Source organism: Vombatus ursinus, unplaced genomic scaffold (genome assembly GCF_900497805.2).
Source record: "Vombatus ursinus unplaced genomic scaffold, bare-nosed wombat genome assembly UNPS02014821.1, whole genome shotgun sequence".
Classification (NCBI taxonomy): domain Eukaryota; kingdom Metazoa; phylum Chordata; class Mammalia; order Diprotodontia; family Vombatidae; genus Vombatus; species Vombatus ursinus.
The window spans coordinates 10,834,762-10,855,894 of record NW_020954599.1 but is presented as its reverse complement, the minus strand read 5'-3'; the positions used below and the strand labels follow the sequence as shown (position 1 = coordinate 10,855,894).

Here is a 21,133-nt window from a genome sequence, read left to right as displayed (position 1 = left end):
ATATTTTGTGTTATGTAGATCATGTGTAAAAAGTACAGCTCTAATTATGCACTTAGAAGTCCATCACCTCTCTACCAAGAGATAAAACATTTCCATTATTACTAATCTTCTCACTGGCCATTGCATTAATCAGGACTCTTAAGTTTTTCAAAGCTGTTTTTCCTTACAATGTTATGATAATTGTAAAATTTGTTTCCTGGTCTTCTCACTTCCCTCTGCATCAACCCATATAAGTCTTCTCTGAACTGGTCCTACTTATCATTTCTCCTGATACATGAACATTCCTTTATACTCATTTACCAAATTTGTTCGGTAGTCTCTCAGCTGATGGGTATCTATTTTTTTCCCCTAGGTTTTTTAACAAAAATTACTGATATGTGTACACATGCTTATATGTGGATTCTTTCTCTCTCATCATTTATTCCTTTGGAGTATATGCCTAGTATTGCTGGGTCAAAAGGTAAGTAGTTTAGTAACTTTTGAAGTGTAATTCTAAATTGCTTTTTAGAGTGGTTGGATCAATTTAAAGCATCAGTGTGCCCCTTCTCCTACAGTCTCTCCAACAATTTTTATCCCCTCCCCCCACCTTTTTTTTGGGAGACCATTTTGTCCATTTGAATGAAGTGAGGAAGAACTTCATGGTGGTTTTAATTTGCAATTCTCTTATTAGTGATTTGGAGCATTTATTATGTATGCTTGTTGATAACTTGAATTTTTTCCCTTTGGAACAGCCAGTTCATAACATTTGACCATTTTATCTATTGGGGAATTGCTCTTCTTCTTATATCTTAGGTATCTGACCTGAATCAGAGAAATATGAAGCAAAGATTTTTCTCCCAATTAACTATTTTCCCTTCTACATTGCTTTTGTTTAATGCAAAACCTGCTCAATTTTATATAATCAAAATTGTTCGTTTAATCTCCTGTGAGAGATACCCCATACCTTGCATGATTAAGAACACTGCCCCTATTCATAGTTACGAAAGTCATCTCCTTCCATTCTCCTCTAATTTTTTTAATGATATGACCATTTATATTTAGGTCATGTATCCATTTATTTATACAGCGAGGTATATGGCTAGGTGTATCCATTTGGGCAGCTGGGTGGCAGAGTGGATAGTGTGCTAAGCCTGAAGTTATGAAGACTCAACTTTCTGTGTTCAAATCCAGCCTCAGACACTTATTAGCTATGTGACCCTAGGCAAGTCATTTAACCATGTTTACCTCAGTTTTCTCATTTGAAAAATGAGCTGGAGAAGAAATGACAAACCACTCCAGTGTCTTTGCCAAGAAAACCCCAAAATAGGCTCACAAAGTTGGACACAACTAGTTGACTAAACAACAACCACAATACATTTAGAGCACATTGTGGTATGCAATAAGAGATGCTGATCTAAGCTTAATTTCTCACAGGTTGTTTCCAATTTTCCCAGTTTTTGTTGAATAATGAGTCCTTATGTCAGTGCTCTGTGTTCTTGGATTTATTGAACACTAAGCTATTATATTCAACTGCTTTTCGGATCTTGTGAACCTAATCTGTTCCATTGACCAAATTTTCCATTTTTTAAACAGCACGAAATAGTTTGGATGAGAACTGGTTTGTAGTCTAGTTTGAGACTTAATTCTACTAGGTCCTCTTTCCTTTTGGGATTCCTGACCCTTTTCTCCTCCAGAAGAATTTTATTATTTTTGTCTATTTCCATAGAGTAATTCTTTGGTTCTTTGGTTGATATGGCCCTAAATCTGTAAATTAATTAATTTTTATTGTATTGAAGGAAGTTTGACCATAAGTAATTAATCTCTTTCAAATTATTTTAGATTTCCTTTACTTCTGCAAAGATTTGCATTTTTCTGTAAAGAGTACATATTTCTATAAAGTGTCATAGTTGCAGTCCTATAATTCCTATGTGTTGTGATTATTAATAACCAATGATGTGGGGAAGATTCAGATTTCCTGCCTTTTCTTTTATCCTCATTTCAAGACCTTGATCTCTGAAGGTTGATCTAATTTTATCATCTATCCAGACCCCAGACAGTTGGGGAAGCCATTGTGCTCTACTCAGATTTGGGTGGGGATAAATTCTTTTAATAGAATGTCCAGGGCTGAAGGTAACTTACAAGTAAATGACATAATCACAGTTCAGGTCCAGCCTCTCATTGCAATATTCATTCTCTCATTAATTGCTTTTTTGTTTGTTTGTTTGTTTGTTTATTTGTTTTTTTGTGGTAAGGCTGTTGGGGTTAAGTGACTTGCCCAAGGTCACACAGCTAGTATGGGTCAAGTGTTTGGTCTGAGGCCAGATTTGAACTCAGGTCCTCCTGACTTCAGGGCCAGTGCTCTATCCACTGTGCCACCTAGCTGCCCCTCTCTCATTAATTGTTAACCAGAGTTGATTGTCACTCTTGAGAACACTCCTCTTCCAATGTGCATGTAAACCATGAGCCTGCTACCGTGATTGTCTTTGGTTTCAGAGACAGCCATATGACCATCCTTTTATTAATAAAAATGCTGGCATTATTAATAAAATGATTAAATTACCCAGAAATTATATCTCTTGAACTTCTTAATCACTACAGTTGCTAAGTAGATTCCTAGGCATTTAATATATTTCATAGTAATGTTAAAAATCATTGCTTCTTTTAATTTTAATCTCTAAGGTTCTCTAAATAAATCATTATATCATCTGCAGAAAATGACAATTTTGTTTCTTCATTGTCTTGCCTATTCATGCAGTTTTTTCCATCCTTCCTTTCTTCCTTTTTTTTTTAAATTAGAATTTCTAACACTGTATCAAATAATTGTGACAAAAGACAGCTTTGCTTTAACCCTGATCTTTCTGGGAAGGCCTTTGTGGTTTATACATTACAGATGATGCTAGCTCATGGATTTGGACAGTTACTTTTTATTAAGGATAGATCCATTTATTCTTTTTTTAATTTTTTCTAAACATATAAAGTTATTGCAATATGACAAAGCTTGTTGAGTACAATGATATAACTGTGATTTTTAATATTTTTATTAGTATCAACAATTAGGCTTTCAGTTTTCCTAAAATGAGAAGCAACACTGTATTCCTGTTATGAGTCCAACCCGGTCATAGTGTATAATCCTTTTGATATGTCATTGAAGTTAGTATGTTATTCCACATTTTTGCGTTAATATTTATTTGAGGCATTTCTCTATTGCTTTCTCTATCTAACCTTCCTTGATTTAGGTATCAGAACCATAATTTTCTCATAGAAAAAGTTCTGTAGGTTGTCATATTTCCTAATTTATGAAAAATTATAGTTAATATAAAATTCACCTCTAAATCTGGCCATGCGCCCCCTACCTCCCATTTGTGAATTTTTAAAAATGGATTTCACAATTTCTTTTTCTAAGACTGTTACAATTTTTTCTTCTTATATGAATAATTTATATTTCGGCAAATATTTGTCCATTAAATTATTTTTCTGTCAAATAATTGGGCAAAATGGTGTCCCATAATTTCCTTTATTACTTCATTTTTGTGGGTTCTATTTTTTTATTTTTGGAACTAATAGTTTGGTTTTCCTCTCTCTTTTTCTAAAATTTTATCTATATTCTTAAATGTTTAATTTTTTTGGTCATTTTTTGTTAGATTTATCAAGGTCTGAAAGAGGCATATTGAGGTCCCTGATTATTATAGTTTTGCTTTCTATTTTCACTTATAAGTTAATTGGTTTTTCCTTAAAAAATTTAGATAGTAGACCAAATTTTGACATTATTTCATTATTTATGGTACATTTACGCATAATGTAGTTCCCCTGCTTCTCTTTTAACCATGTCTATTTTTACTGTTGCCATGTCTAAGATCATTATTGACACTCGTTTTTTTTTAATTCAACTGAAGCATAATAAATTCTTTTCTAACTCTTTATTTTAATTATATGAAAAACTTTGCTTTGAATGTATTTATTGTAAACAACATATTGTTGTATTCTGCTTTTTAATTTATTTTACTACCCTCCTCTCTATCACGGGAGAATTTATCCCATTTACATTAACTATTGTGACTGTTAATTCTGTATTTTTCTCCATCATATCCTCTTATACATATTCTATTTTTCTCCCAGCCCTTTCTTTAAAAAGAATAAGGAGGAGGAGAAAAGGTATTTGATCATAAGGAGCAGGAGAAAAGGTATTTGATCAGTGCTTGTAATGTATATTTGAATTGGCCTGTTCTTATTGGACTCATAGTTTTTAGATCATCTGCAAATGCTCATTTTGCTGTCAGTTTTCTTAATGTGATATTTTCTAACAGAGATACATGGCTGGAGAATTTGAACTATATCTGTATTAACCTTATTTTCAATGAAAATAGATGGACCTAAACTAGATATTGTTAGGGGGACAGACAATTTTCCACTTCTCCTTGAGGAACTAAATCAAGGAATTGGCAGATTTGCCTCATAATCATAACAAGAAACATAATTTCATGGGAGCATGTGGTCATTTCACCTTCTAGTGCTCACAATAAACATAAACAAACATACCATCATGCAGTCATTTGCAGTGGTTACACCAACCAATCTTGCAGAGAAGATGGAGGGGAGGAAGTCAAATAAAACTCAAAACTAAATTAATATATACCTTGATCCTTAGCAATTTCAGTGTAAAATTTTAGTTGGCACAAGGAAGATGGTAGAATAAGCTGAAAAAATATTATACAGTAGTGAGAAATGAAAGAAGCTAGTAGTTTGTAGATTATTCAAAGGCTCATACTTTTATATCATAAATGTTTTCTTTAATCAATGCTTTATTCAACTGAAAATTTGGTATTTTTAAAGCACAGAGCACATCATGTCACCTCCCTGGTTTGGGGACTTTTAGTGACTTTCTATTTCCTCTAGGTAAAATACAAATTCCTCTCTTTGTCTTTGAAGAACCTTCACAATCTATCTCCAGTTTATCTTTCCAGACTGATTTCACATTATTCCTTCCCATGCATGCAAACACACACATACACACACACACACACACACACACACACACACACACAATTTCAGCTAAATCAGTCTAATTGTCATTCCCTTTATAAATCATTCTATCTCTAACTTTGCACTGACTCTCCCCTGATCCTGGGGTGTTATTCCTCCTTAGCCTTCGATTTTGCTGTCTTCAGCTCAGGTGACACATCTTACAATTCGACCTTTACTGATGCATTGCATTATTAGTGTTCTTCCCCCTTCTCCAGAAATTCCCTTGTATATGTTTTGTATTTAATTATCTATTTTTTTGTGTGGTTTCCCCCAGTGAAATGTAAGCTCTTTAAGGGTAGACACCATTTGGTTTCTATCTTTCAATCTTCATGGATTAGTATATTAAGAGGAACGTAATAGGCTCATAACGAGTTGAACCAAAGAAGAGAATAGGAAGGCTTTAGATCTTGAAAGCAGTATCTCACAGAGAAATTAAATATATCCTGACATGAAAATGACCAATGTTATAATAATTTCAGAAATCAACCATCTGTGGACAGTTAATAACAGACATTAATTTGAGCCAAGGCCAATATCAACATCAAAATTAGAAGAAAATAAAAATGAACACAAAGTTTTAACTTAGGCCAGCTGCATGAATTTTCTAAAACATGTTTAAAGATAAATCTAACTTAGTTTGAATAAAGGAAATTTAACTGTATAAATACAAATGGGAATTTATAAAGAAAAAATCCAAATTTTCTTTTCTCCTTAAACTTAGCTATGACTTCCAAATGTTTGAATACATGAATTTGGAAGTCTATATTGATTTGTTTGGGATATAACAGAGAAGACTACACTTATGCTTATATTACCTGATACTAATCAAAAGAACTACAAACATGTTAAGTATAATGATCACTTAAAATGATCCATAGTTTAAAGACATATTTTACACAGGGTTGTTACCTTCTTACATTATCCTTCCATGTGCTTATTCTATGAAGCTAAAGAATATTTAAATTGTTTATTGAAAAGACTACATATTGCAGAAACAATTGCTTTCACAGCCCTGTTTCTATGGCAACTGTCTTATTAAAGCACCCAAACCATCTGCTTTAAATATTAACTTCACAAGACCATCAGTGCCAGCTTTAAAACAATATCACATGTTCATTAAATATTGAAACTCAAAACAAAAGGCTACAAGGGAGAGAAATCTTGCTATTCTATGGATATAGTCCTTAAAATGCCTGAACTTGTTAGAGATAAAGCTGTTTATTTGGGGGGGAAAAAACCTCATTTAGAAATAAATGTATGTAGCTAACCCATGTAATAATAATAAAAAGATTCTCTTGTCCATTATCCCAACTTTTTAAATCTCAAATTTGACTTTCTCAAAGACTAAATTCTCTTATAATAATTTGGTCTGAATATTTCCCTTCAAGTTGTGAAAGACTTTACTTCTCTGAGATGACATATCCTCATCTCTATCATGAGGGAATTAAACTAGACATTCTCAAAGGTTTCAGTAGTTCTAAAATGCTGTAATTCTCAATTATCACTTGAAATAAAGCTAAGTCCCAACTTTCTTAGTAACTTATTATATGATCTTGGACACATATCTTAAACCTTCCAGATCCCAATTTCCTCCTCTGTAAAATCAGGTTTAAACTAGATGATACGCAATATGCTTTCCTTTCTAATATAATATGATTGGAAGGATGTACCATTGGCTTTTTAAGATTTTCTTACCAGAACATCTTTCCATTAAACACACACACACACACACACACACACACACACACACACACACACACACATCTGGTCTTATGTATATGTTTGAAATATATGTATATTTTTGTAGTTTAGACATATTAAGTAACTTTAATTCCATGAATTTTCATTCTTTAGTTTTCCTTGTTTCTTCCTTGTTTTCTTGAAAATAAAATAAAAATTACCTCTGAGGAATAGAATACTTTGGAATTTGTTGAACTGTGATGAACTCATAACTTAAAAAAAAACAAACAAGACAAACACTAGTCCCATATTACCTTTTAGTTTCTGAAATATAAAGATAACTGGCCACAAGGATCACTCTATTCAAGCAACTTTTTCTTCAGACTTCACAAAATACTGAAGGCATGTTTTTGATTAAAAGTTGTCCAATTGGATTTTCCTGCTTTTTGTGTAGATGACAGGCCTATGCCAAATCATGCTAAATGCATTTTGAAGCATTTAGTAAGAATTAGTGAGTTCATTTGCAAAGGAATTAATCTCATTTATTTAATCAATGGAAAGGCAAAATTCAGAAAATAAAGAATAGGCCTCAGTCAATCAAGCACAAAAACAGTATTTGATTATAACTGGGTTGCTCCCCCCCATCTCACCCCCCACCCCACCCCCAGTTATTCACCAAAGGTCACTTACACCGTTACAATTCCACAGAATTTTCCTACAGGTCAATCCAATTTTCATAATTGTTGGTTTTTGTCTGATTCTTCTAGATACCCTTCAGGTGCAATGTAGAAATGTTTTTAGACTAATCAGACTTAAAAAAAAAAAAAGCAAACCACCATCCACACTGACAATCCTTTACTTAGAAGACAAGCATTTTCGATGTCACTAGTTTTAGGTCCATGGAAATAACTCTCAGTTGTGAAACAGCAAACAACATATTTAGGAGATATAATAAATTGAAAAGTGAATAGGAAGACCTTTCTATGATCAATTACAAAATGATCCATAAGTCTCTTACACTATATAGAACGATAATTTGAAAAGGATCCAGGATGATGTATCTGAAAGTTGCTTACGTGTTGTTGCCTAGAGAGAGTTTCAATTTGCTATGCTCAATCCCAGAGGGCACAATTGTAAACAAAGTTAGAGAAGAGCGGGTTTTAGATTTGAAGTAAGGAAAAGTTTTCTAATGATTAGAACCATCCAGAAGTGGAATGGATTGCTTTGGAAGGTAATGGGATCCCTTTCCTTTGATGACTGCTTTGCTAAAGCTAGGTGACTGTTTGTTGGGTATGCTGTAAATGGTCTTTTTGTTCAAGGATGAATAGGTCTAGAATAATAGTGTCTAAGTGTCCTGCCCAACTTGGACTCTTATTTGGTGATTAAAAAAAATTTTTTTTTAAAAATTTTTACAATGGAAAGGGACATGAAAATTTAAACAAAAATACAATAGAGAGAGAACTGCCTGAAATTCAGGATCAAGAAGACCTCTGGGCTCAAGTGCTGCCTCTGACAAATGCTGCCTGTTACCCTGGGCAAGACAAAATATCTCAGTTCCACTCCCCACCCTCACTCTCTAAAACGCATAAATTTCAGAACAGTTTCTGGTATGCTTTGATAGGAGTTTCCTCACTACAAGTTTCCTACACCAATGAAATTCCGGGAACAGACCAAATTCACACACACACACACACACACACACACACACAGACACACACAGACACACACACACACCTGTCACACATTTGCCTTTAAGATTTTGGCACAAGTTATAGTGAAAGTCTAAGCTTCAGCTTACATTACAATTAGACAAGCTAATATTGACACCACCAGCTGTATGTTTTTTGTTTTTTTTGTTTTTTTTTTTTTTTTGGTAAATGTTGAACACGTATTTGTGAAGTAAGCAGATCCATGTTTAGCTGGCTGCTGTGAACAACAGCTGCTTTGCTGAAAATAACAGTGTCCAGCAATTGTCCAGAAGATTTCCTCTTATTTAAAATTCCAGTAGAATATAAACTCTTTAAAGACAGGAATTGTTTTGAGTTTGTCTTTGCATTAACAGCACCTCGGACAGGGTCTTGAAAGCAGTTGGCATAGTAAGATTATTGAATTGAATTAAGCCAGTTGTCAGTCAGTATCAAGAAAAGTAGAATTGCTTAAATATTATACAGCTTGGGAGTTTTTCTACAATTTATCCTATCAATAAACCACTTAGCAAATTCCTGCTGCATGCCTAACAATCTATCAGATATGGTGGACAAATTTACACACACACACACACACACAATACCTATTTCAAAGTTAGAGTTTTATTGAGAGAAAACAGGTCAATCATTTGAAAGACCTAAGTATACAAGGTACAGGGTGGTCTAAAAGTCTCAGTGCAATTTTTAAGCTTTAACAGCTTAAAAAAACCACACTGAGCTTTTGGGGGTATCTTGTTTTATTGTTTGAAGCTGTTTAGTGCAGACAAGCTTTCCTGAGTTCACCATATTCATTCCTGTATCCCTATATTTTTCATGTTGTTGCCCCTGACTGTTTATCCAAATCCTACTTATCCTTCAAGACATTCTTTGACTCCTATGTCCTCCATGGCAGAGATGTCAAACACATAGCCTGCCAGCAGCACATGGCCCAAAATGCTCCTGAGTACAACCCAAACCAGATGAAAATATAATGGGGAAATATTTAACAAAATAAACAATATAATAAAATATAGATAATATTAACATGAAGTTTTCTAAGTCAATATGTGGGCCATAGGGATCCAGTTTAGTGGTCTCTATTTCTATTTGAGTTTGACACTACTGCTTTAGATTAATCTTTCTTGGTCTCATCTGCAAAAGAATTCTGGCTGAGGTCCCTTCCAACTCTGAATCCTTCATTTCTTTTATAACTAATTTAATAACACTATAGTGATACTTCTGTTACTGGAATATCTGTTAATATTTTTTCAAAGTTTCTGAGCTAGCTTGGTTAGGAAAGAGAGTAATGGTGTTAAGAATTTTCTCATTACTCTACTGCTTGACTCTGAAAGTTTACTTGTCATGATTAATAGTTATTATTTTAAGTTTGAAGTGGAAAACTTTCAGTTATGATGATTGTTTAAAATAAACTCAGAAATCTATCTGCTTGCAGCATCTGCCATATTCTCTTTCAATTGCCCATACGCCATGCTTTTTCTATAACACAACCTCTTTATTTCCAATCAATATTCATAATCCAGGTCCAGAAAACAGGTTGTAAGATACTTCCACCACAGCTAATATATAACCATCCTTCAGAATTCTGCCACCTTGTTTGTAGACACTGCATCTACGTGTGCCTGTGTTAAGATGGCCTGGAGAGGGAATCCCATGGTACCAATATTAACCACATCAAGTCAACTCCTCTTGTGTATCTACTTGCTTTCATGTATTCCATTTCTCAGTAGTACTCATATAGGAGTTATATGGGTGAAAGAGAGGGAGGGAAGGGATGGGAGGAGAGGAGAAAAGAAGAGGGAGAGAGCAGGAGTGAGAGAGCAAGAGAGGAAGAGAGAGAGACAGACAGAGAGAAAGAGAAAGAAAGAGAGAAGAAGAAGAAGAAGAGAGGAGGAGGAGGAGGATGAGAGAGAGAGGGGGAGAGAGAGAGAGAGAGAGAGAGAGAGAGAGAGAGAGAGAGAGAGAGAGAGAGAGAGAGCATTCCTTGCTTATTTTTCTGTATTGGAATTGGAAGAGGAAGAAGACAAAGGATTTTTTTCAGCATATGTGCCATTTAGAAAAATACTGGTTCAATTATACACTTGTGAAAATATACACTTCTGTTTTCAACAGAAGCTACAAGAGGGAGCAAAATATCAAACCTTCTTAATGGAAAGGTTAAGGGAGCTCCAAGATACAACTTGGTCTCTGCTTTCCCAAGTTTTTCTTTCAGAACTGTTACTAGGACAGAGTTTGCCTCTTTGCAAGTCTTGATGAGTTTGCACTGTTTGGGTCAATTTAAACCAGAGTGGGTGGGATGAAGAAAGATAAATATATCATACCTGGGCCAAAGCAAAGAAAAAACTAATCTCTAAAGACTAGAATTTATACTCTTCCTTTTTGCTGAGTAATGTTATGAGATTAGCTGTGTGGTCCCTTCCAGCCTTAAGTCCTATAAAACTTTTAGTGTATTTTAGTGGATAATAAATTTAAGATACTTTGAATTGGGTCAGAATGGCAGCAGCACTAAGTTTTTAGCCCATCTTCAGTTTGTTCTCTGACTCAGTAGGAAATCTAGTTCTGTCAAAGTGAGCCAAGCTCATGTTTCCAACATTTTATTGATTGATCAAAGAGAGACCCCTTTAGCAGTTTTCTCTAAATGACAGCAAACCAACATGCTGAATGACTTAACTTCTCTGGGACTTCATTTCCTAGGACGTCTGCAAAAAAAAAATAGTGGATTCGATGATCTCTAAAGTTCCCCATCCTCCAATATTCTATTATCACAAATTCTTTTTCTGAAGGAAGGGTGAGTGGCTAGAAGAGGTGGAAAATTTGGTGTCCTTAATCTTATTATGAAATATTCTTTAATTAAATGAGTATTCTAATTGTTCACATCATCATATTTTAAAGCTCCTGATTATATATGATTTTTTTGAAAGCTAATGTAATTACCAAAGTTCTACAAAGAGGTGGGGGGAGGGGACTAATAACAAGTAAACCTAACTATGGCTATGCTAATTCCCATTTGTTTTTTTGGGGGGGGCGAGGTGGTTCAGGTAATAATACTTCTATTGCTGACTTCCTGCAGGATCGACCCAGAATCTTCTGTAGGCATAACACAAAAGATATTAAATTAGACCAGCTCCTGGTTCTGACATATTAGAATGAGCAACCATAAACTAGGTTAATAGAACCAGGAATTGGAAATCTTGGCTACAGTGGTGTCAGACTCTTGAAAGTTGCATGCTCCCAGCTGTTACATAAGAGCCCACATGGGACTTGCAGGATGGTGTTTGTAAACAGTGCAGCCATGTGCATCCTAGCCACTTGCCAAATGGGGCAAGGGAGGAACAAAAAGGTCCAAATGGCAGCAAGAAGGACCTAATATTTTTTTTGCATCAATGAATGAAATAAATTTTCTTAAAAGTCAAAGATGGAAGGAAGGATGTATGAGTATAAAGATTATTATTTTTTTTTATTTGGAAAGTATTAATGAGGGGAATAAGTGAATTTCTAGCAGCCCGTTATCACCATCCTTCCTTTTTATTTCCTCTTATCTTTTTTAGATCACTGATCCAGTGAATGTACTATAGGTAATCATCTAATTCAGGTTAAAACAAATTCCAAAAGCCCTGTAACAATGACTTACAATTTAATAGTCTTTCTTCCACAATCTATTTCTTATGTTCTCTTGCTTATTATTTTTTGTTGTTGTTGTTATTGTTATTTTGACTGTGAACATAAATGTTAGGATCAAAGGGTAAAGATGCCAGGTGGTAACTGCCATTTGTTTGCTGAATGATGAGCCAAGACTGCATAAAATAATCTTATCCTCAAATATGGTATGTAACAAGTTGAGCAAAAATTACTTCCCAACAATTCTGGTGGTGGTGATGAGGAGAGGGATGCCACTTTCTCATGAGTGCTGCAAGAATTTTGTTAGCCCTTCATATTCATATGCTCCATCTTTTACAAATGGGGACCATCTGAGGGGCAACAAATGAGATGCTTTTATTAAGATTGCTAACATTTGCATTTTTGCCTATAATATCAAAAAATTAACCAAATGTAAAAGAAGTTTTCATGTTCAGATGAAAAATTTCCTCTGACCACTGGTAAAACAGGTTTTTAAAAAGCCATTAGTAAACATGCTATAAATTATAACCATAGTGTGGAGAGTAAAAACAAAGTTTACAGCAGTAGTGTAGTAAATTTACCTCTGGGGAGTCAACAAAACCAAGGTCACACTTTCTTGGCCACATTAATTTTAAATTGTATAATTGTATATCATTAAATGCAAGAGGAGGGGATGGCAGGAATCACACTTGACACAGTAAATGTTATCAGCCCCAAATAGCAAAAGTCTCATGATGAAGTCAGTCTTCTCAGCAAACACACACATGCGCAGATAAACCTTGACTATTAAAAAGATGTCATTGGTAAAATGTTTACCAGCCATGACTCCTATTATCTCCACCCCAAGCTACCACACAGCAAATCAACTATCCCTAACTTAAAATACAACATTCATTATTATTTGCTTTACTTTCAAGTTATAAGTAAGACTACAAGGTAGACTGAAGGTAAATCTTGGTCACTGAAGGGGTCTATTTGGGCAAAGACAGAAAAGCTGAAACATAGCTAGAAATAATTTACTTTTGTTACTAAAAATATGGAGCATTTGATTTTATCAGAAAAATTCAGCCAACTCTATGAGATGCTTATTTTTATGAAGTACACAATTAAGAGAAAAGAGTGAAAGAAAAGGGTTCTCACCCTTCTCCCAAATTTGAACAATATCCTCTTGACATAAGACTGCCCTTTTCCATATTTTTGTCATTGGTCATTTTGGCTCATCTAAAGAGAGAATTTATTTTAAAATTCATTACTATAGAATTAGGTTTTTAGAGTAGTTCCTTCCCATTCTGTAAACTAGCCAAGGATTTTGTATATTTTCAGAAACTGCCAAATTTATTTGTCTTGATATGCACAACAAATAAAAGAAGCTGTCATTTATTATGAGACTGCAGTAGAGGCAGTGAGGTAATTTTTTCTTTCTTTAGTACAGTAACTTTTTGTGTGTGACTTATATAACACCTGAGAGAGTTGTGTGACCACTAGCAAGTGTAAGAGACTTCAAACAAGAATGAAGTAATACTGAAAGACATTTATTTAAAAAAAAAAAAACAACACTGAATAGAAAGAGCAAAGGGAGAGGATGGGAGGAGGGCGTGGTGTTTTTGCAGTCTCCAGTACTTTGCATCAAAAGAATCATAAGTAATAATTAAATCATTGTGTGCTGTGTGTTCTTGTACCTTAATGCAGGCAGAAAAGAAAAACAGGAAGAATAAAAGAGCAATGTAGAGTCTGGTTGCCATGTTCTATCACTAGCCTCCCACCCTTATCTTCATTTCTTCCTGCCTTCCTTTTCATCATCTGGGAGGCAAGAAAGGAAGAAAGAAAATATTGTAATTAAAAACTCCTCTTAAGATTTGGGTACATAGCTTTGAATAAGGTTTAATGTAGACATGTAATGAAAAAAGTAATGATGAAGTGGTTTTAAGCAATTTCTAATGAGGTATGACAATAATTAAAGTATTACAAAAAGTACTACAGGAAAAATTGTGACAAATTTGAAAATGGCAGAAGCAGCCACCTGGAAACATGAATCAATCTCTCTCTCTCTCTCTCTCTCTCTCTCTCTCTCTCTCTCTCTCTCTCTCTCTCTCTTTCTCTGTGTGTCTCTCTCCTCCTCCTCCTCCTCGTCCCTCCCTCCCTCTCTTAATACATAGCTTCTTATGATTACAAACCCAAGAACTATAAGCATAAAGCACAGACTTCTGCTGTCTAATGACTTTAGGCACAAATTCTCTAACCAAGAAATGACCATGCCTAATCTTTTTCTCTCCCCGAGTATGCTAAATTGTATACTTAATTCATCTCTGGAAAGTAAATATAAAAATATCAGCTGACATCAAAGATTCCTAACTTACTTGAAACTAGAACTCATCTCTATGGGATTAATAGTTCAAGAAGTCAAGACAATGAGATTTAAAATTCCTGGCATGTCAGAGAAGTCAAAAGGTACTTTGCACCCAAACCTGTTGGACAACTTTTTGAACATCCCATAGACTAAGGCAACTTATGAATTTCGTACAGATGTATTTTCCATTCTATTGCCTATAAAGAATTTGTAAAACCCAATTCTGATAAAACTAAGGTTTCAAAAGAGAAAATAGAAGGGAGAAAAGTAAGATCATGGAACTATTTCTCTTATAGGAAATGCTGAAACTGCTTCAATTTAAAAAAAATCCATTTTAAAAACATGTTCCTTAAAACAAGAGATTATTTTAGATTCTCAAATATGCCACGGAACATTCCTCGGTGAGTGATATAATTCAAAAAACCTTGTGTTTGTAACCATTCACTGAAGCCAAATGCTTCCAGATCAGACATTTTTCAAAGGATTTTGAAATAAAAAAACAACAACAAAACTTTAAGGCTCTTCTTTTAATTCCACTGCATGGTAATTACTAGACATGGTCCTAATTTAAATGTACATGATGGCATGAATGTGGACTTTCATCACACACACAGACACACACTTCATTATTATTAAACAAAAGGAGACTTTGGCATAAAATAAAGCAAGAAGTTTTGCTAAAAACTAACACACACAATTTCTCTTTATGCTATCAAAATTCAAATTCCCAAGATTCCCTAAGGACACCTACTACAATTTTGCACACCTTTGACTATCAACAACTCATCAAAATTCTGGTCTAGTGTTTATAAATACTATTGCAATGTGTGTGCAACCATATGGCAAGCCAACAGCATCCTGACCCAAACATTTCTGCACTTGATAAGTATTGGCATCACTAGATCACTAGCCAAATGCCTTTCCAACATTACTTTACTTCTCTTTTGCGAGAACTCCCATGATCTGAAATATAGCTCCATTTGCTCAAGTACCCTGAAGATGATATATAATTTTGATTTTAAGAAGTAAATTCAATAGCATCAGGTGAAAACATAAATATGTAATCAAATCAAGCAAGTACTTTTGGCTGTCATGCAACTGCTTTTTTTTGAGAATAAAATCATTTTTGGTAAAAAAAAATAGGAATCTTGAGGATTTGTAGTTGTTGAACATGAAATTTCTTAGATAAAATACAAAATTTTTCAGGCATTAAAGTAAGAATCTTGGGTTATATCACTTGGACTCATTACAAAAGGTCAAAATTATTGACTATGCATTGAAAGATTCCATGCAGTTACAGAGACAACTATGTTTCATCAGTTATCTGACCCAATACCTACTAAATGCATTACCTCATGCAGTTACAAAAAGTTATTTTCATTCCCAGACACAGTAAACTTTTTTTTGTGATTCTTGCCCATTAAAACAAGGCCATTTTTAACTACGTATAAACATTAGTAACCTACAGCTGAATATATTTTCTTAACCATATTCATTCCAAACAAATATCTACAACTTTCTTATGTGGTACATGAGGTACTTTCTGAAAACTAGCATCTTGATTCAATTATGTCTTCTACTTTCTTGGCTTTTCTTTTGTCCCATATATCTTGTAAAATTCTCATGAAGATCAAAAACAAAATGATTGTTTTACTAAATTGCTAAACCTAAGCAACCATTTTAACCTATACTATTGCAAACTGCAGAATTATTTTGAACATTATTAAGTGTTTTGAACTTAACGGGTTTCCTATGTACAAAGAACTTTAATCAAACTATGAGTTATATACTGACATATATTTTTGGAAGGAATGAAATCATAGTCATATAGCTAAATTTCTATGGACAATAAGAAGCTATTTCTCCCTTTAAAAAATATCCTGGCAGCAAACAATTAAATTTTTGCTTTTTTTATCTCTATGAAAGATTTCAATTTAAAGGACTTTTTTTTTTTTGAAAGCTAGACATCCTACATGATTCCTCCTCCCTGCATAAGGAATAGCTTAAAATTCACTTAAATTTAAGTGACTTTACCCAGTCTACAAGTTCATTCAATCATGTATTTTTTGACATCTAATCTGCAGAGTACTGCACTCAATACAGTGAAAGAATTTAAAATAATGCAGCATGAGGGCAGGCACTTTGACATCTAAGAAAAGAATCTTTTGACACCTATTAACTTACAAAATGTACCATATTTTCAGTAAAACAAATTTTATGACCAATTATGTTTATCCTACTTCATTTTCCAGTTTTCCCCCTTTCAGGCCTACTTGCAATGATCGCTTTTTTTGGAACTGTCAGTGAAATACTGGGCTTAGAACTTCCTAAAATGTAACACACCATTACAAAACCTTAAAAAACAAAACCCTGAGATAATTGAAAATTCCTGATATTTTACATGTTTCTCTTTTGAAATTTGAGACATTTAAATACTCACTTCTGAGCAAGTAGAAACACTGTAGCTGAGAAAATTTACCTTTTGGGATTTGGCCATCATTTGAAAAGGAACCTATCTGTCTTTCTCAAGCCAGGAATTAACTGCAATACAGAACAGTCAGAATCATGCTGGAATTGTGATGGATACCCGATTCTGAATTTGGTTTTATAACAAAATACATTCTCATGCATTCTTTCTCTGTTAATATAAGACCTTGTTTTCCCCTTTTCTAAAACCTTCTCCTCACACCACCTACACATACAGAATGAGCAGAGATACTGTACAGCACTTTAAAATGATGTCAGGCCTCACTGAGTGCTGGCAGAGAGCCAAGAGAGCAATCAGAGATCTGGACCAAGTAAATACTGTATATTTGGCAAAATCATTTGTGGCTGTGTTCTTCAGCACAACATCCAAGATAACCACCAGCTCTACTTGAAACTTGGCAACTTGACTCTACCACTGTTAAGGCTCCAATTGTAAAAGTTGGCTTGAAAGATGGCTTGCTGCTGCTGACTTTGGTGTTGCTACCACACTTAAAAGCTACTGTGCGGCCCTGGAATAGTTGGGAAAGGGCTTATTTTGATAAATCAACACTTTACAGCTGAAGTTTTAGCATGCTCCTGTGACAAGACGCTGTTTAACATGTTGTTTTCCTTCCTGACAAAATGAAGAAGTTTATTACTTAAAATGTAGATAGCTGGATAAGCTCTATTCAAAGAAATTAACATTGAACACTTAAATAGAAACAAAAAAAAATTAAAGAAAAGAATCTATCAACTTCACCATCTCAAAAAAAGTGTTTCTGAGGCTATCAGTATCAGTACTCTCTGATGATCCTACTTTGAAATATCAGGTTGGCTGATATGGTGGAAAGAGCCCTGGGCTTGGAGTGAGACAGTTCTAGCCCTGAAGATGACAGCTGTTTGGACATTGAACTGAGAAGAAACTTAGGAGAGTTGAAAGGGCATACAAGTGGTAGTCAGAAGACTCAAGTTCAAACCCAATGCCATTTGTGTGGCCTGGGTTCCTGGGTCTCTGGGTTCCTATGGATAGGTTATTTTGTCTATGCTGGTTTGGATGATTTATTAATTCTTACCATATAAAACACAAAGTGTGAATATTTTGTCCAAATTGGTTGGTGGAGAAATGGATTAGATACTCTTTAAAATCCTTTCCAGCTCAGAGCTTCTACAATTTTTTGTGATATCTGTGTTTTGGGCCAAGTTGTGACATCTCTGAGTCCCAGCTTCTTCATTTGTAAAGTAGGGATATTAATACCAGCCTCACCTTAGGATCAAATGAGATAATGTGTGTAAAGTGAAGAGCTTTTTGAATGAAAACTATGGTTGCTACCTTTCAGGATGCAGTGTTTCCTAGAAATTTTGACATTTTGCTAGTTGGAAATACTTGAAATACACGATTGTCTAAGTATCTTTGTAATGAAGACAGATAAAAAAGGAAGGGGGGGTACTCCTACAATACTGACATGTGAATTACAACATAGAAATTAGGTTTGGCAGGATAGGTAGAGGAATTCTACCATGCACAACTGAAACCAAAACATTTAAATGACCTATTTCTTTCATAATGCAGTCCCAGTGCCAACAACGGACCTTGGAAATCTGTCATAAAAACTCCTCAGCAGGTGCACGTTCCTAGTTCTTTAAGTAATGTTGGCATAATAGCTAGGACCATGACCCTACTCCCATCAAAATAACAGGTTTCCTCTGGTTCTAGGACAGGCGACAACAAAATACCAGACCCTGCTAAAATGGCTAAACAAATCTGGACAATTTTCAAATGAGCCAAGCAAGTGTGACTTCTCTTACCATAGTTCATTGATATTACATATTAGCAATCAGGTCAACAAAAATGTAATACACAGCAAAGTTCTAGTTACAAGGTGACCTCTTGTTAACTGCTCCTCCCTTGTCATAAAAAAACTAAATTTTCTCAACAGTTTTTCACATGGAATAATACTAACTCTATTGATCTTATTTTTTTTTTTTTTTTGGTAACACGTAAAGGACAACTGTTCTGCATCCACTTTGAAAGGGGCCAACTGAGGTAATGTTTCCTATGGATAGGTTATTTTGTCTATGCTGGTTTGAATAATTTATTAATTCTTACCATACAAAACACAAAGTGTGAATATTTTGTCCAAAATATTTGAGATCTCTCTCTCTCTCTCTCTCTCTCTCTCTCTAAGGGGCACCTTATCCAGGATCAATTAGTAAATGCTTTCAGCATGAAATGAGCTGCATAAAATAACAAGGAAATCTGACTTTGATGACAGGACAGGAGCAAATCCAGATGTCCAGACCCAAATTTATCCAAACCAGATGGTTGTGCATTTATCCTTTTCGTTTCAGAATAAAGAATCTATTATTAATAAGCCAAGTGGAGGGAAAGTTCCACAACAATTGAAAAGTTCTCCAAGAAAATTGCAGGTATGTCTCAAGACTGAAGGAACCACCAAGTTTTAGGAATTTAGGAAGCTTATAAATTTCATTGTAGTAATTAGCCATAGTTTTCCTCTGCAAAGGGCATGTTACTAATAGCAATGCTAAAACCAAAGAAGCTGTCTTTACTTCTTCTAACTGGTATGGTTGTTTGTTTTTAAAATCAGTCTCTGAAGTCCTAAATTACAATTAAATTCTGCTGGGTTTAAAAAGGTTCTCCCCCCCCCCCCCCCTTAAGTTCTGTTTATCTTCTGTAGATATGAACTGCTCCCACCGCTTTAATCTAAGAAAATCTTCTGTACAGATGTCAGTCATTGTTTTAGCAGAATTTACCCATTTCTTGGAGATCATAATAGAAGGACTTACAAGTGAAATAGCCTGGACAAGCACCTTTGTGTATTTAAGTGCTTGTGTGTTAATTACTTTACCTTCTGATCAGAATCTGAGCAGTACCTTTCAAACTTCAGTTTAACACTCTGACCCACAATCATTAACACCTTTGGTCTGAATGACTTTTGCCAATAGTCTTTCTTGTTTTATAATTCACAGCCCCAGTGAAAGTGCCCCCATGAAATACACAAGCAAATACACTAGAAACCCACCCCTCCCCCATCCTTTGCAGTATTTCAACCTGCCATTAAAATGTAAATGTAATGGCCTCATTAGCCGGTAAACAATACCCACTGGTTCCCCTTTTTCTTCTGGGCTAAAGACAATGTCTCTTCTTCTAGGCTATTCCCAATGTTCTGGTCAAAAAATTGCACAGGGACCCTGGTCTTCCTTGCCTCCTTCCTAGACCATTCATTGTTTAGTGCGAGTAGATTTGTCATTTGCATGCCAGCCATGAAGGGAAAAGAAATGTGACTTGGGGTTTTAAATCGGTAGGTGCATGTTAGAGTACCCTGCCAGGCTATTCTCAACAGTGTTTGACTTACACAGGGGCACATGTGAAAATGACTTACTAAATTTTCAGTAATTGGGGTATGGGAGAAGAGGTCACTTTTTTTTTTTTTTTAACTAAGTCTCAAGCACTGATTGAGGAGAGTACTGAAATGTTAATGAAAACAAATCCTTGTAGCCAAATGATTTTTAAAAATAGCTAAGTGGTTTTGAACCTTCTCCACTAGACTATCCAGCATACTTTTTTTTTTTTTCCTTATTAGAGGTTCCGAACTCTACAATCATATTAACACAATTTTCTTAGCAACACCAGGGGAATGGTCCCAGTAAAAAGATTCGGGAAGATGACCAACTGTGTTTCAGATTGGGGGGGGGGGGAGGAAAAAAAAAAAGGAAGGGCCTGCTACAAATCTTCTTTCTACTTCTCTCTTTCTCCCCTAGGATTGGGTTTCATTTCCTTCAGTGCCCCTGACCTTGCAGTTTCAAACTCTACAATCTTCTTCTGCCTCCCCCTTCCCCCCACCTTTCTGTCTCCCCCTCCCCCCTTCCCCTTTGATTGCTTCTGCCTTTGTGTCTGCCTGTCACTTACCGGTGAACCAAATGAAAGCTGATTCAGGAGCAGCACAAAGCCAGCAAAACAGACTTTCACACACAAATTCTCTCACACAGATTCTCCAAAAGCTGGACGGCGCAGCCGGGGAGCAATGCTAATATATCTATCTGGGGCTGAGAAGGGTGGCTTTTGTTGATGCTGGTGGTAGTAGTGGTGGTGGGAGTCAAAGAAACTCCTGTCTGATATCTCACTCAGCACCTTCATAAACCCCTCAGACTTGAAAAACCCAACCAACCCCTCGAAAGGTCTCCCGATTCCACCACCTCCAGCGTGCTTTTTAAGAAAATCCACTGTGAGTGAGGGGGCGAGGGGAAGGTGGAAACCGATAAATACAAACCACCCACCAAAGAGAAAAGAAAAAAAAAA

General features: G+C 35.1%; 1 protein-coding gene across 1 annotated transcript in view; it reads right to left on the bottom strand.

Moving 5' to 3' along the window:
* TET2 (tet methylcytosine dioxygenase 2) overlaps positions 1-21,133 on the bottom strand; it is a 155,640-nt gene that overhangs the window by 133,980 nt on the left and 527 nt on the right. The window lies entirely within an intron of this gene.